Raw genomic sequence first — 6,000 nt, forward strand, 5'->3', positions numbered from 1 at the left:
TTCCCTCCTCTTCCCTCTTTTTCTGCCTCTGTGCTGAAAAGCGTCAAGCCCTCCAGTTTCCTGGATCTTCTGCAAACTGAAGGAAAATGTGTTGGATCTTAAAAAATGATCTCAGAGGCACAGGCTCCTGCAGGCACCTCACAAAGATGCCTCTGCCTCTCTGTGGGACTGCTCAAAAACTTCAGCCACTCACAAAACTGTCCTCCATCCAAAACTGTCCTGTAATGTGTCTTTCTGACCTGTCCTACAGTGGGAGCAAGGGAGAACATGTCACTAGAACTTCTGAGAGGAGCTAGACTGGTCCTTCTGGTTATTTCCCATTTACAAATATCCTCAGATAAAGGTTTTGGTCAGCATTTTGAGCTTTAGTAGTCTCAAATCCAATATATATTTACATTTTATCCTAAGATTAGATATAGAACCAGCTGTTTATGCTGTCTGAGTTGTACTCAGCATGTGAGAAACATATTACCTTTGGCCTGAAACATTTTTAAGAAGTGTGGAGCATGAGTAGAGGAGCCACAGGAATTACATTTGTGTGTAGTGTTTAAGATATATAAATGGGGTGGAGCTTAAATCCCTGAGCTTTTGGAGATTATGCTCAGGAAACCATACTTTATGTGGTCATAAATAAAGCAAGAAAAATATCAACTTAACTGCGACATATACCTTTATGTGGGTATATTATGGAATTTTAATTATAATGAATGCAGTAATAAACCAATCTACCCTTAACAGCAAAGCAAAGCAAAGCAACCCCCCTACCCCCTTTTCTGCTTCTTTAATAGCATTCTGAATCCCACAAATAAAATTGGTGAGAATGCACATCCTGTTCTTACACTGCTAAAACTCTAGTTGTGGATTATTGCAGTTTCTTATTGTTTCAGGACTCTTTCCAAGTCACAATTTATCACACTGAATACCACGTTGTTCAGGACTTTCAGGATACCCAAAAATGTTGCAGCCAATGACCATCATAAGTGAAGAAGAGTCATCAACCAGCACTCCACAGCAACACCAGGTCTGTGCTGGTTCTTCCCTGCACTCCCACATTGCAGGATCAGGCACACAGACAACTTTTATTGCCACGCAGAAAATGATGATGTTTGCTGTCTAGTATAGGTGGTAGCACACATTAATGAAGCCTGCTAAGACCTCCCTTTCCAAAAGTGGAAAAAATAGCCAAGCAGGTATCAGCAGGATCAAAATACATCACAATTAGAATAGAAACACCACTAGGATTGCCTGTCTGGCAGGTGCTAATGTGGCATCACTTCTGACAGGTATACCAGTGTTGACACTAAAAATCTAAAAGCTCATAGCTCTTTATGTAAGTGTCTTACTACAATCCATTTTCTTCAAACTCCTGACCTCTGAGAATGTTTCAAATGTCAGTATTTATTGACATTCCGCTTTTTGGGAGGAGCAATAAGAACACAGGACTTACCACTAACAAAGGAATTGTGTCTTCCAACTTTGGCCCTTTTCCCAGCAGTGCGTTTCAGTAGATTCAGCAGTGGGTTTCTGTAGATTCAGTTCAATGATCATTTATATTTCAAGCAAAACTTTTTATTCCATTTCCTAAATATTTTAGAAGCGTAAATCTTCTTAAATATTCTAGAAGTGTAAATCTTCTTAAATACAATACTATTGAGTGGTAATTTATTTTCCAGTTGGATGCAAGCTCTCTAAAACTTGCAAGAATAATTAAGTTCAAAGGAGAATCATAAACTATGGAAAGGGAGGCTCAGTGATACTGATGTATACTTCTGACAGATCTTGATCTAATATGTTCTTAAAGGCTACTAGGCAGAGAGAGTACAACCTCCCCAGACAACCTCTTCTGTGCTTCTTAGCATTATTGTTGGAAAGGTTTTCTCAATGTCTAGTCTGATTCTTTCTTCCTGCAGTACAAGCCCACTGCTTCTTGCTTTGTAAAGCACAGGCATGGAGAACAGATTGTACTCTTCCTCTTTGTAACAGCCCTTTCTATACTTGACATATAATTTGGTGTGATTTTATGGGACTGTATGTTCACCAGGGACTTTGGGTTAAAATGATGCTCATTTGAAGTCACCGGGTAAAAAACAAACGGAGAACAAATGCACATGTGTTTGCAAACAAAGATAGTGAAGATAAAACTGAGAATCTGCCATATGTTTTCACCAGCTGGAATTCATTCAACATTTTGTTAGTTCTGCACTTAAATTCTTGTGAAGCTTACTTTTGAGGTCCTTCTCATGGGCTATGTCACTGGCAAGAAGTCCTCAATCTATGGATGGCAAAATGCAAGGAAGTCTCCAGCAGTTGTCTTGGAGGGGAATATCACTAATGTGTTTCCCATTCCCTGTGCTGAAACTCCCAACAGTGTTTTTCTTCCTCCCTTGTAAGCATTCTCCTGTGATGGACTGAGAGAATCCCAGTGAGAAAACTGTATCCTTGAAGAAAGTTTTGGCAGTGCTTCTTTCCAAGCGTCAGTCTTCTTCAAGAATTGCCAAAAGTCCGAAGTTGGTAGGGGACTAATTAAGACTAGTCAAACAGGATATGGAGAATAGCATGAAAGGGCTTGTGAGGCTCTGGTCTAAGGCTGTGTCTGCACTGTGTTACTCGGCGTGGTGCAGATTTATTCCTGTAATTCTTTTCATCACTGGGTAAAAAACAGGACAAAGAAAGAAACAGTCAAAATGGAGCCAGAACTGTTCTTCGAGTAAATTGAGAAAAAACTGTCTTTGTATACATGCAATTAATATCAAACCTAAACTGTTTACATAAAATTTATGGAACTGGGGTTCCATGAAAGAGTGAATTCCTGCTGTGAACCAAACTGAATTCAGTTTAGGGGATTTTGGCTCAGGACTGCAAAAGTTAAATTATACCATATAACACAGTATGTCTGCAAGGTTACTGCTGCTCAGAAATGACAGAATAACATGTACAGACACTGTATGTGTGAGAAAAAGATAATCCCTGCCTTGCTTGGGCCAGATTTAAATATTCAGCAAAGTTACAGCAAAATAACTCAGTACTTTGTATAACATGGTGGTGCTTTGTGTTTGCTGATTGAGAAGTTTGTGCAGAGGGACAGCTTTTGTTGCTTGTGCACTTCTCTGAATTAGAAGATGTGTCATATAACACTTATCTTAGATAGTGTGGGGGCAGTCAGTGAATGGTAACTGTGTTCTCCTGAAACAACAAGGATGTCATGTAGCACTTCTGGAAAGATAAGTGAACGTTTGGACTGGGAAGGGTATGCAAGGGATACCAAAGTTCAGCAGCTAATTAGAGTGTTATCACTTGAAAAGTAACATAACTGAATGAATGAAGTCATGGCATCTAGGGAAAAAGCTTGTCATTTGTTAAATCATATTGTGCTGTACATAAACCATACAATGGTGACATTCTCAGGAATGCAATGTAGCAGAATTGGGACAAGCAGAGGTTTAGTTTAACTCCTGAATTTAGGCATCTGTAAATGTCTTATTAACTGGTAACATGCACATCATCATGTTATCAGTAGGAAACCAACCCTCCAAAAAGATCCAGTAGATTAAGCTTGTAATTTGGGAACATGAAGTCAGCCTGGTACACTATTTGCCCAACAATTACTTGAACTCATACTAATAATTTTGCTGAGTGAAATTATCCTCATATAAAAAATTTTTTGTGGGTAAATTTTTTTTTTTTTTTTTTTTTTTTTTTTTTAGAAAGAAACAAGTGGTGGATATATAGTATGACCCACAGTTTTCCATTCAAAGCTAGGTCGCATCTTACCCCATCCCAGGCTGGGCCTCAGGCTGGTAGCCCACAAGTTGTGCAGGTGATCTAAGTGGGTAAAAGATTTCTTTTTCAGTCTGTTTGAGTTAGCTTGACACAAATGAAAGGCTCTGTACAGAGGAAGGCAAGCTCATCTGAAGCCAGGCTGTGTGTGGGAGTGAGGCCCACTGTAGCAGGATCTGCCAGCTCTCTGTGAAAGGCTAGGAGAGCAGAGACACTTAATTTCTCAAAAAAAAAAAAAAAATAGGATTACCCAGTAAATCACATAACCTTGAACTGTCCAGAAATGTAACATGAATGTGGTGATAGAATAATCACCGCAGCCCATTGACGTAAACAGGACGACATACAGGGACATACCAACACTCTAAAGCACGGGATGCAGAAAAACTGCTCCACACAAGGGGAAAATGAATGCTTGGAGTCTTATCTGGTGTGATAAGAAGCATTTACTTCTGAAGAAACTATTAAAGGGCCAATTCTCTAGCATACACTTAGTTAGGGAGTACTAATTTGGCAATTATTTGTGGTGAAGAATGTGGTCACTAATGGGCCAGTCTTGGTGCCCCTGGAGAAATCTAATAATGGCTGAAAGGGAGATGCAAAGGAAGACATGGAAAGATGCAGAGGGTCATGTGAGCTTACAGGACAGCTTTGCAAATCACACAGGAAACGTACAAAACAATCAAGTGATCCCCCTGCTGCTATTATGAAAGAGGCATTTTTCAAACATGTCTGAGGAATCTAAACCAAGTTCCCTCAGCCCTAAGTATTTTTCTTACTCTCCATGTGTACGAACACTTATTCTTTAGGGAAGCTTTCTGTTCAAGTGCAGAGGCGTTCTGTGACATGTTTGCCCTGTGCAATGGTCATCTCCTATCCTGCTCTTTTACTGTTTCTGTCTCCAGGCAGAAAAATGCTGCATTCAAACGTGGATGCATCCCCAGGCAGTTGTGAAGCAGATATTACACCAATTCACCAAAAGCACAAACAAGAGGTGAACTTACAAGCTAACAGGCAAAAATGCCCTCACCTGCTGACCACGTCCACAACCACTGAAGTGAAAGGAAGATGTCTGCTGCTATGGATGTTGTCTGCCTCACATGACGAAAAATTGCAAATTAGTTTGTGCAAAGCACTGATTAGACAGAATACAGGACAGCCAGGATTCTAATAAATTGCTCATGACAGTTCAAAAGAAAAGACTAGGCCACCTTTAAGTCATGCCATGGTTTAGTGGATATTTTCTGGGAGCCATAGAGAAATGAAGGTAAAGACAAATGGTGAAAAATATAAATTAAAGGAATAAGAAAAAAAAAATAGGGGGTGTAATTTATACACACTTTTCTAGACTTTTTTTAGTTATCTATTCCTGCTTACTTATACAAAGAAATAGGAAGTCACCGACATAAGATGTGCAGAATTCTCCATGCAGCCTTTTAGCATAATATGTGACTGTTGGATCTGAATTGTAGTCCAAAAAATACTTAGATAATAAAACCATGGAATGCGAACTAAGGCAATAAACACGTAAAGATACAGTGTGTGGCTTAAATCTTTCCACATTATTAAAAATCCAACTCATCCAACAGTACATTTACAAACTCTTTTGCTCTGTGATTTATTACAGAGGCCATCATAATCAATTACTTTTAATTAATAGAAGATGGAAACATTAATTGGCCCTATTTAAAGCTTGATTGTATTAAATGATTCTACCAGTGATCAAAAATGTATTTTGAAAGGGAGTTTAGGCTAATATATCAGCAAATGAGGCGCTATAAACATGATTAATATGCACATTAGACTTTCCTTATCACTTTTTGTTGGCAGTTTTTATCCGGTCACAGCTGAAATTCCATTGAGTTCTTTCTCCTTTTGTATAAAATACAGATTATGTGGAGACAGCCGTCTGAGTAACTGGAGTTTCATCTTGTATGGCCATTAATTATTATTGCTCCTTTAGTATTTCTTATCTATCACAGAGACGTAGGACTGTATTTTTATAGACATTTGCTGTTTGGAAAAAAATAAGCTTTCATGTATTGGCGCCTCAGCATTCTTTTATTGCAGAAAGGATTGACAACACATTTTGCACATCTATGAAAGGGTGGAATAAGATGTTTATAGCTGTCATCATTGTAGAGGTGTGTATATTTAGTAATACACCAGGGAAGTTTCTGGACAGTATAGCCAGCCTTTGTTGCAATATTTTGACTTCTGTCT

The sequence above is a fragment of the Pyrgilauda ruficollis genome, unplaced genomic scaffold (assembly GCF_017590135.1).
Source record: "Pyrgilauda ruficollis isolate IOZ18807 unplaced genomic scaffold, ASM1759013v1 scaffold51, whole genome shotgun sequence".
Taxonomy (NCBI): Eukaryota; Metazoa; Chordata; class Aves; order Passeriformes; family Passeridae; genus Pyrgilauda; species Pyrgilauda ruficollis.